Raw genomic sequence first — 11,679 nt, 5'->3', positions numbered from 1 at the left:
CTGTGAAAATCTGATGGGGCATTTGAAAGGCATGCAAGATGTGAACCAAATCTTTCTCATTTGGCACTTCCCCATGTATTGCAGAGCATTTAGCAGCACTGGCCTTTGCCACTGCACATCAATAGCAGCTTTAATCATCATGACAGTAAAAAATGTCTGCAAAAATTGTCAGAATACCCCTAAAGGTTTGTCCCATCTCCATTACAAGGTTCTGTTGCTATACAGCAGTGAAAAAGGCTTAGGCTGAGTTCAGTTGCTGCAAAACTAATGCAGTATAGTGAATTTGAAGGAGAGTGAGGACGCCTTCTGTTCAGTAGAGCCAACTGGTAGAGACTTTTAAATCAAAGCCTGCAGAGTTTATTCAAAGTCTTGAGAACTTACTGGAATGTTCTAATGGCTTAACTTACTCTGAAATTCATACTTCTTTAGTTTTTCATGTTTCATGTAATTTTTATACTGTCACAGCTCAAAAGGATCAAACCCCTTGGGTAAAAAAACAGTGAGTTTGCAAGTTGTATTGACTCAATAGTAGATGTTTAAGGAGAGTCCAAATCCCAACTGTCTGTCATGGCCATTTGTGGTTAAAACATCAATTATAGGGAATGTTTATTTAAGGGATGTCATTCCTGGAATATCATGTCTGCTTACCACATCAAATAGGTAACTACTTGTTATGTAATGAAGGGGGTAAGGGACTTCCCTGCTGGTCCAGAGGTTAAGACTCTGTGCTTCCAATGCTGGGGGCATGGGTTCAATCCCTGGTTAGGGAACTAAGATCCCACATGCCGTGCAGCGCAGCCAAAAACAAAAACAAAAGCAAAGCAAAAAAAAGAAGGGGGTAAGAATAGAGCATCTCTAGAATTTTCATTTCATGGAATTTAATAGTCTTGCAAAGATTCAAATCTTGAAATCATGTCTTAAGTTAGGAAAGAATCAAGAACAAACCTGACTTTTCTTGGGGCAGCTGACCATATTTTTACCCCAGACTGCTCATGGTTTTGGGTCACTTTTCTCCCTTGTGTCTAGGTCTCTTACTTTATGCTGACTGTCTTAGTCTAGGGCAATTTGAAGCTTAAATATTTTAGTATCTTCCAGAGAGTATTGTAGAAAGTGCCCCTGATTTTCACAGAAACATGTTATTTTCATAGCCCAGTGTGAATACATACCAGTCATCCTTTCTAGGCAGAGTGGATGTTTTTTCTTGAGTCGTAGGCCCAAGGAATCTTCTGGGACTTGGTAATTTCCTAGAGAAAAGTATAGGACAATTTCAAGGACAGGGATTATATCTTATTTCTTTTGTATTTCCAGCACCTAGGATGATGTCTAGCACATAATAGGTGTTCAGTAAGTGTCTTTTGATTGAACGAATGAGGGACAAGGGTGTAGGATAGTTGCTGTGCTTTGTGATTTTCCAGGTTTTTCCTCAATTTGGTCTTCATCTGTTTATGCTGTCTGGCCAGCAGAGGGAGGCCAAGATTCACCTCAGGATTAGAGATCAAAGTGGGGAAAGGAAATTTCTAACCATAGAAAAGCAACTGTCAAAAAAGGAAACAGATAAAAGTTGAAATTGCCAAGAGGGCTTAATTTAAATCTTTCAAGAAAAGATTACTTTTGGAGTGTTAACTCATCTTGATACCATGTGGGTAATATATTTGAGGAAAATATCTATTTTTATATGATTTTGAAACACGGAACTACAAAAATGCTTAAAGATGAAAATAAAGATTGCCCAAAGCTAACTTTGACTCACGTTTGGCTGTATCTACTTTTGTTTCAGATAACTAATATATAGAATGTAAGCTCCTCAAGGAAAGGGATCTTTGTATTACTTACTAAATTATTCCAAGCAACTATTAGAATACTGCCTGGTACATACAGGCACTAAATAATTAAACTGTTGAGTCAATTAATCAATAATTAAAATCATACTGTACATACAGTTTGCATTATTTTTAAATTTAACATTATATTATCCATCAGTGGAAGGATAGATAAAGAAGATGTATATATACATACACGTATATATATGCATAAATTTATTTATATATACACACATATGCATTATTGTGTGATGAAATATTATTAAACCATAAGAAAGAAGGAAATCCTGTCGTTTGTGACAACATGGATGCCCCTTGAGGGCATTATGCTAAGTCAGACAGAGAAAGACAAATACTGCATGGTATCACTTATATGTGGAATCTAAAAAAAATGTCAAATTCATTGAGCAGAAAAGTGGTTGCCAGGGACTGGGTGCTGGTGGGGGAAATAGGGAGAGGCTGGTAAAAGGGTACAAACTTACAGCTATAAGATGAATACGGTCTCAGGATCTAATGTATAGTCATCAATGATGACTATAGTTGATAAGACTGTATTGTATAACTGAAATTTGCTAAGAGAGTAGAACTTAAATATTTTCACAAAAGAGAAAGAAAAAGATAGGATGTGTTAATTAACTGGATGGGGGAATCTTTTCTAAAAATTTTTTATTGGAATATAGTTGCTTTACAACGTTGTGTTAGTTTCTGCTGTACAGCAAAGTGAATCAGCTATACATATACATATATCTCTTCTTTTTTGGATTTCCTTCCCATTTAGGTCACCACAAAGCATTGAGTAGAGTTCCCTGTGCTGTACAATAGGTTCTCATTAGTTATCTACTTTATACATAGTAGTGTATGTATGTCAATCCCAATCTCCCAATTCATCTCACTTCCTGCTTCCCCCTTTGGTGTCCATACATTTGTTCTCTACGTCTGTGGCTCTATTCTGCTTTGCAAATAAGGACATCTATACCATTTTTCTAGAGTCCACATATATGCATTAATATATGATATTTGCTTTTTCTTTCTGACTTACTTCACTCTGTATGACAGTCTCTAGTTCCATCCACATCTCTACAAATGACCCAATTTTGTTCCTTTTTATGACTAATATTCCATTGTATATATGTACCACATCTTCTTTAACCACTCCTTTGTTGATGGACATTTAAGTTGCTTCCATGTCCTGACTCTTGTAAATAATGCTGCAGTGAACATTGGGGTACACGTGTCTTTTTGAATTATGGTTTTCTCTGGGTACATTCTGAGTAGTGGGATTCCTGGATCATATGGTAGTTCTATTTTTAGTCTTTTAAGGAACCTCCATATTGTTCTCCATAGTGGCTGTATCAATTTACATTCCCACCAACAGTGCAGGAGGGTTCCCTTTCCTCCACACCCTCTCCAGCATTTATTGTTTATAGATTTTTTGATGGTGGCCATTCTGATTGGTGTGAGGTGATATCTCATTGTACTTTTGATTTGCATTTCTCTAATGATTAGTGATGTTGAGCATCTTTTCATGTGTTTATTGGCCATCTGTAAGTCTTCTTTGGAGAAATGTCTATTTAGGTCTTCTGCCCATTTTTAGATTGGCTTGTTTGTTTTTTTGATATTGAGCTGCATGAGCTGTTTGTATATTTTGGAGATTAATCCTTTGTCAGTTGCTTCATTTGCAAATATTTTCTCTTATCCTGAGCATATTTTTCCATCTTGTTTATGGTTTCCTTTGCTGTGCAAAAGCTTTTAAGTTTCATTAGGTCCCATTTATTTTTGTTTTTATTTTCATTACTGTAGGAGGTGGGTCAAAAAAGATCTTGCTGTGGTTTATGTCAAAGAGTGTTCTTCCTATGTTTTCCTCTAAGAGTTTTGTAGCTTCCAGTCTTACATTTTGGTCTTTAATCCATTTGAGTTTATTTTTGTGTATGGTGTTAGGGAGTGTTTTAATTTCATTCTTTTCCATGTAGCTGTCCAGTTTTCCCAGCACCACTTATTGAAGAGGCTGTCTTTTCTCCATTGTATACTCTTGCCTCCTTTGTCATAGATTAGGTGACCATAGGTATGTGGGTTTATCTCTGGGCTTTCTATCCTGTACCATTGATCGATATTTCTGTTTCTGTGCCAGTGCCATACTGTCTTGATTACTGTAGCTTTGTAATATAGTCTGAAGTCAGGGAGCCTGATTCCTCTGGCTCCAAGATTGCTTTGGCTATTTGGAGTCTTTTGTGTTTCCATACAAATTGTAAACTTTTTGTTCTAATTCTGTGAAAAATGCCCTTGGTAATTTGATAGGGACTGCATTGAATCTGTCAGTTGCTTTGGGTAGCATAGTCATTGTCACAATGTTGATTCTTCCAATCCAAGAACATGGTGTATCTCTCCATCTGTTTGTGTCATCTTTGATTTCTTTCATCAGTATCTTATAGTTTTCTAAGTACAGGTGTTTTGCTTCTTTACATAGGTTTATTCCTAGGTATTTTATTCTTTTTGTTGCAGTGGTAAATGGGATTGTTTCTTTAATTTCTCTTTCTGATCTTTCATTGTTAATGTATAGGAATGCAAGAGATTTCTCTGCATTAATTTTGTATCCTGCAACTTTACCAAATTCATTGATTAGCTCTAGTAGTTTTCTGGTGGCATCTTTAGGATTTTCTATGTATAGTATCATGTCATTTGCTAACAGTGACAGTTTTACTTCTTCTTTTCCAATCTGTATTCCTTTTATTTCCTTTTCTTCTCTGATTGCCATGGCTACTTCCAAAACTATGTTGAATAATAGTGGTGTGAGTGGACATCCTTGCCTTGTTCCTGATCTTAGAGGAAATGCTTTCAGTTTTTCACCATTGAGAATGATGCTTGCTGTGGGTTTGTCACATATGGCCTTATTATGTTGAGGTTGGTTTCCTCTAGGCCCACTTCCTGGAGAGTTTTTATCATAAATCAGTGTTGAATTTTGTGAAAAGCTTTTTTGGCATCTATTGAGATGATCATATGGGTTTTATTCTTCAATTTGTTAATATGGTGTATCACATTGATTGACTTGTGTATATTGAAGAATCCTTGCATCCCTGGGATAAATGTTGTTGGATTCCATTTGCTAGTATTTTGCTGAGGATTTTTCATCTATGTTCATCAGTGATATTGGCCTGTAATTTTCTTTATTTGTGATATCTTTGTATGGTTTTGGTATCAGGGTGACACTGGCCTTGTAGAATGAGCTTGGGAGTATTCCTCTCTCTGCAGTTTTTTGGAAGAGTTTGAGAAAGATAGGTGTTAGCTCTTCTCGAAATATTTGATAGAATTTGCCTGTGAAGCCATCTGGTCCTGGACTTTTGTTTGATGGAAAATTTTAAATCATAGTTTCAATTTCATTACTTGTGATTGGTCTGTTCATATTTTCTATTTCTTCCTAGTTCAGTCTTGGAAGGTTGAACCTTTCTAAGAATTTGTCCATTTCTTCCAGGTTGTCGATTTTATTGGCATATAGTTTGCTTGCAGTAGTCTCTAATGATCCTTTGTATTTCTATGGTGTCAGTTGTAACCTCTCCTTTTTCATTTCTAATTTTATTGATTTGAGTCCTCTCCCTTTTTTTCTTGATGAGTCTGGCTAAAGGTTTATCAATATTGTAAATCTTCTCAAATAACCAGCTTTTAGTTTCATTGATCTTTGCTATTGTTTTCTTCATTTCTAATTCATTTATTGCTGCACTGATCTTTATGATTTCTTTCCTTCTGCTAGCTTTGGGGGTTTTTTCCTCTTCTTTCTCTAATTGCTTTAGGTGTAAGTTTAGGTTGTTTATTTGAGATTTTTCTTGTTTCTTGAGGTAGGATTGTATTGCTATAAACTTCCCTCTTAAAACTGATTTTGCTGCATCCCATAGGTTTGGGTTGCTGTATTTTCATTGTCATTTGTTTCTACGTATTTTTTTATATCCTCTTTGATTTCTTCAGTGAGCTCTTGGTTACTAAGTAGCATACTGTTTTTCCTCCATGTGTTTGAGGGTTTTTTTTGTGTGTGTGTGTGGTACGCAAGCCTCTCATTGTTGTGGCCTCTCCTGTTGTGGAGCACAGGCTCTGGACGCACAGGCTCAGCAGCCATGGCTCATGGGTGTAGCGGCTCCGTGGCATGTGGGATCTTCCCGGACCGGGGCACGAACCTGTGTCCCCTGTGTCGGCAGGCGGACTCTCAAGCACTGCGCCACCAGGGAAGCCCTGTGTTTGAGTTTTTACAGTATTTTTTCCTGTAATTGATTTTGAATCTCATAGCATTGTGGTTGGAAAAGATGCTTGATACAATTTCAATTTTCTTAAATTTACCAAGGCTTGATTTGTGACCCCAGATGTGATCTATCCTGGAGAATGTTCCATGTGCACTTGAGAAGTGTGTACTCTGCTGTTTTTGGATGGAATGTCCTAAAAATATCAGTAAAGTCTATCTTGTTTAATGTATCATTTAAAGCTTGTGTTTCTTTATTTATTCTCATTTTGAATGATCTGTCCATTGGTGAAAGTGGGGTGTTAAAGTCCCCTACTATGATTATGTTACTGTCGATTTCCCCTTTTATGGCTGTTAGCATTTGCCTAATGTATTGAGGTGTTCCTATGTTGGGTGCATGAATATTTACAATTGTTATATCTTCTTCGTGGATTGATCCCTTGATTATTATGTAGTGTCCTTCTTTGTCTCTTGTAATAGTCTTTATTTTCAAGTCTATTTTGTCTGATATAGAATTACTACTCCAGCTTTCTTTTGATTTCCATTTGCATGGAATATCTTTTTCCATCCCCTCACTTTCAGTTTGTATGTGTCCCTAGGTCTGAATTGGGTGTCTTGTAGACAGCATACGTATGGGTCTTGTCTTTGTATCCATTCAGCCAGTCTATGTCTTTTGGTTGGAGCATTTAATCCATTTACATTTAAGGTAGTTATCGATATGTATGTTCCTATTCCCATTTTCTTAACTGTTTTGGGTTTGTTCTTATAGATCTTTTTCTTCTCTTATGCTTCCTGCCTAGAGAAATTCTTTTAGCATTTGCTGCAAAGCTGGTCTGGGGTGCTGAATTCTCTTAACTTTTGCTTGCCTGTAAAGCTTTTGATTTCTCTGTCAAATCAGAAAGAGGTCCTTGCCTGGTAGAGCAATCTTGGTTGTAAGTTTTTCCCTTTCATCACTTTAAATGTATTCTGGCACTCCCTTCTGGCCTGCAGAGTTTCTGCTGAAAGATCAGCTGGTAACCTTATGGGGATTTCCTGGTATTTTATTTGTTGTTTTTCCCTTGCTGCTTTTAATATTTTTTCTTTGTATTTAATTTTTGTTGGTTTGGTTAATATGTATCTCAACGTGTTTCTCATTGGGTGTAGCTCTCTGTGCTTCCTGTACTTGACTATTTCCTTTCCCATGTTAGGGAAGTTTTTGACTATAGTCTCTTCAAGTATTTTTTCAGACCCTTTCCTTTTCTATTTTACTTCTGGGACTCCTGTAATTTGAATGTTGGTGCATTTAATGTTGTCCCAGAGGTCTCTGAGACTGTCCTTAATTCTTTTCATTCTTTTTCTTTATTCTGCCCCTTGGCAGTTATTTTCACCTTTCTATCTTCCAGCTCACTTATTCACTCCTTTGCCTCAGTTATTCTACTATTGATTCCTTCTAGTGTATTTTTCATTTCAGTTATTGTGTTGTTCATCACTGTTTGTTTGTTCTTTCATTCTTCTAGGTCCTTGTTAAACATTTCTTGTATTATCTTGATCTGTGCCTCCATTCTATTTCTGAGATTTTGGATCATCTTTACTATAATTACTCTGAATTCTTTTTCATATAGATTGCCTGTTTCCTCTTCATTTATTTGGTCTTGTGGGTTTTTAGCTTGCTTCTTTGTCTGCACATATTTCTCTGTCATCTCATTTTGTCTAACTTACTGTGTTTGAGGTCTCTTTTCTGCAGGCTTCAGGGTCGTAGTTCCTCTTGTTTCTGGTGTCTGCTCCTGGTGCCCTGGTGGGTGAGGTTGGTCCAGGGGCTTGTTTAGACTTCCTGGTGGGAGGGACTGGTGCCTGTACTCTGGTGCGTGGAGCTGAGTCTTGTCCCTCTGATGTGTAGGGCCGTGTTAGGTGGTGTGTTTTGGGGTGTCTGCTAGCTTAGTATGACCTTAGGCAGGCTGTCTGCTGATGGATGGGGCTGTGTTCCTGTCTTGCTAGTTGTTTAGCATGAGGTGTTCAGCACTGGAACCTGCAGGCAGTTGGGTGGAGCCTGGTCTTGCTGTTGAGATGGAGACATCTGGGAGAGCTCATGCTGATTAATAGTCCCCAGGGGCCAGGAATTCTCTGGTGGTCCAGCATCTTGGACTCAGCACTCTTACCCTGGAGACTCAGGCCTGACCCCTGGCTGGGGAACCAAGACCCTGCAAGCCTCATGGCATGGTGAAAAAAAAACAAAAATGAAAAGAAGACAAACAAACAAAACCCAAGACAAATAGCAAAAGCAAACAAACAGCAACAACAACAAAAAGAAAAGAGGCAAACCCAAGACAAGTGGTAAAAGGAAATCCAAACAAAGACAAAGAAACAGACCCAAAGAAAAAAATCAAAGGAAAAAAACCCAAGAGAACAACCAGACAAACAAAAGAACCCCAAATGAAAACAAACAATAAAAACAAAAAACAAAACAAAAGCAGAAAACAAACTAAAACAAGCAAAAAGAAAACATAAAGCAAACATACAAAAATGATAAAAAAATATGAAAACAAAAGAAAAAAGAAAAAACAAAAACAAGCAAAATAAAACAACAAAAAAGTAAAGTAAAAATAGAAAAAATATATTAAAAAATTTTTTAAACAGAAGAAAATTAAAAACAATGGAACAAAATGAAACAAAAAACAGTGATAATAATATTTTCCCAGGGCCTTAGCTGTCAGTGTCTTTGCCCCTGTTTTGAACCACAGCCAACCCCCGCCTCCCCAGGAGGCCCTCCAATGCCTCTAGGTAGGCCTCTGGACCCGCTCTGGGCCCTGTGGGGCAGCTCCTATGCTGACCTGGCCCAAGTCCCTTTTGTACTTGCCCCCAAAGTCTACAGCTGCTGAAGCTAGACCAGTCTCAGTCATGGGATTCATGCATTCCACAGACGCAGGGGTTACCAAGCCAATTGCTGGGATTTAATCTGCAGCCTGTGCAGCTGCATGGAGAGACTTCCATTCCTCTTCCTTAATTGCACAGCCCCTGTAGCTCAGCTTTGGTTTTGGCCCCATCTCTGAATGTGGGCCACCCTCAGGTGTCTGTTCCCCACCCAGGTGAGAGGGAGCAAAAGCAGTGGCTGATTGGGGCACACTTACTTGCTCAGACCGGGGAGGGATAAGGTGGCCACAACTGGGACATGTGCGAAGTGTCTGTGGTGGCAGAGACCGGCAGTTGGCCCTGGATCACAGGACCTTCTGCAGTGGCAGGCTGTGCAGGCTCCTGGGAAGGTGGGGGCAGTGACCTGCACTTGCTCACAGTATCATTGGTGGCAGCAGTGACAGCAGTAGTGGTCTGTGTCCACCTCTGGGGTTCAAGATGGCAGCTGTGGCTCACTCCTGTCCCTGGAGCTCATGAAGGCAGTGCCCTGACACCTGTGAATGCATGGAGAAAGAAGCTCCTATGGCAGGCTTGGCTGGATGGGGGAATTATTTCACAATGTTTATGTCTACAAGATCATCACAACATACACTTTAAATATCTTATAATTTTATTTGTCAACTGCACCTTAATAAAGCTGAAAAAAATTGACATTATATTGTAAGCATTTTCCTACATTATATTGTTAACACATAATATTTCATTAATTATCTATATAATCACAATTTTATCTAATCAATAAAATTTTCATTTTCCTTTGATTGAAAATACTCACTATTAGTCCCCACTCCCAGAGATTTTGATTTAATTGTTCTGGAATGGAATCTGGGCATAGATATTTTGTAAAGTTTGCCAGGAAATTTTAATGTACAGCCAGGACTTGGAAGTACTGCTTTAAGTCACATAGCCAAAGTACTTTCCAAAATGTGTACTGATTTATGTCAGAATGTTATATACAGCACACAGCTGTTTTCACCAACACTGATCATTATGTTTACGGTTTGAGTGGTCAAAGTGTGGTCCTAAGGCTCAGCAACATTGGCATTGCTCAGAGATTATGAGAAATGCAGTATCCCTCTGATCCTTTCTTTGCCCCATTGAATCAGAATCTAAGTTTTAACAAGATCCTCTGGTGGTTTGAACACACATTAAAGTTTGAGAACACCTGATGTAAAATACCTTAATTTGATAAGGCAAAAACAATATATTTTTATTTGAACTTGCAGTGGTTCAACTTTTGAAGTTAAACTGCCATTTTTGGTTCTTGTTTTAGAATTGTCCGTTTCTGTCCTTTGCCTGTTTTAAAATTAGGGCTATTTTCTGAGATTTTTTTTTCCTGGTACATGGGCCTTTCACTGCTGTGGTCCCTCCCGTTGCGGAGCACAGGCTTCGGACGCACAGGTTCAGTGGCCATGGCTTACAGGCCCAGCCACTCCATGGCATGTGGGATCCTCCCGGACCGGGGCACAAACCAGTGTCCCCTGCATTGGCAGGCGGACTCTCAACCACTGTGCCACCAGGGAAGCCCTCTGAGATGTTTTGAAAAACTGATGGGTTTAAAAAGGAACATGAATGAACTATGAAATAGAGATCTATTGACACTGAAGTTTAAATCTGTCTGGAAGCAAATGACACAAAAGAGATATAGGGGAGAATGTTTTGAACAAAGAAATAATATTTAAACTGATCCTTATTTAGGGCTCTTAGCATTTGTATCTCTTTTCTTGGCATTTATGAAATACCCATTCATTCAGTAAATTTTCTGACTGTCCCTATATAATACAGTGTACTAGTGCTATGAGTCTCTGTGGCCATAAAGAAGTCTGTTTGCTCAACTTTGGGCCTTACAATCTATTTGGTGTGGTCACATGTGTGCAAAGTTATCTAATGATTACAATTTTGTTGATTATGGTTGATTGAGTACTAACTGTATGGCTTAGATATTGGGCTCATCTAGACATTAGAAAATGGGTAGTGGAAGGAATGAAACCCACATCCATTGAATGCTTACCCTGTATGTGTTCCATCTTATTCAATTCCCATGATAACTCTGTAAGGTAGTCAGGGCATTTGGATCATAAATCATGTGAAGAGTTGAACAGTGATTGTTATTGGTGACAAATCAAATAAAATTTATTTGGGGGAGGAGGGGGACAACTTTTCCATACATAAGAATTCCAACTAGTAAATGTAGAAAGAATGAGGGAAATAGTAAATTACCATCAGAATGATACAGTAATCATTGCTGCAGGCAAGATCCACAGATGAATGCTAAAATTAGTGGTCAAAATTGTAAGGAGAAACAGAATATTTGCATAGCCAAAAATTATCTCTCCCAACTATTTATTTAGTCCAAAGAGAAACATAGTAAATTTATAGTGGAAAAACCTAGCAGATATCACTTCAACATCACATAAGACATAAATGAGGAAGGGCACATCACCTCTGTGGAATGCTTCCTCAAAATTTGTAACCTCATTCTAATTATGAGAAAACATTGGAAAAATTCAGATTGGGATAGTCTACAAAACACCTGACCAGTCTTCAAAAATGTCAAGGTCATTAAAGACAAGGAGAGACTGAGGGGTTGTCACCAATTGGAAGTGGCTAAGGAAACATGGCAACTAAATGAATTGTGGGACCTTGAATTACATCCTGGGACACAAAAAGAATAGTAGAGGAAAAACTGGTGAAACCCACTTCAAGTCTGTAATTTAGTTAATAATATTGTGCTAATGTAAATTTCTTAGTTTT

The sequence above is a fragment of the Kogia breviceps genome, chromosome 6 (genome assembly GCF_026419965.1).
Source record: "Kogia breviceps isolate mKogBre1 chromosome 6, mKogBre1 haplotype 1, whole genome shotgun sequence".
Classification (NCBI taxonomy): Eukaryota; Metazoa; Chordata; class Mammalia; order Artiodactyla; family Physeteridae; genus Kogia; species Kogia breviceps.
This window is presented reverse-complemented; position numbering follows the sequence as displayed.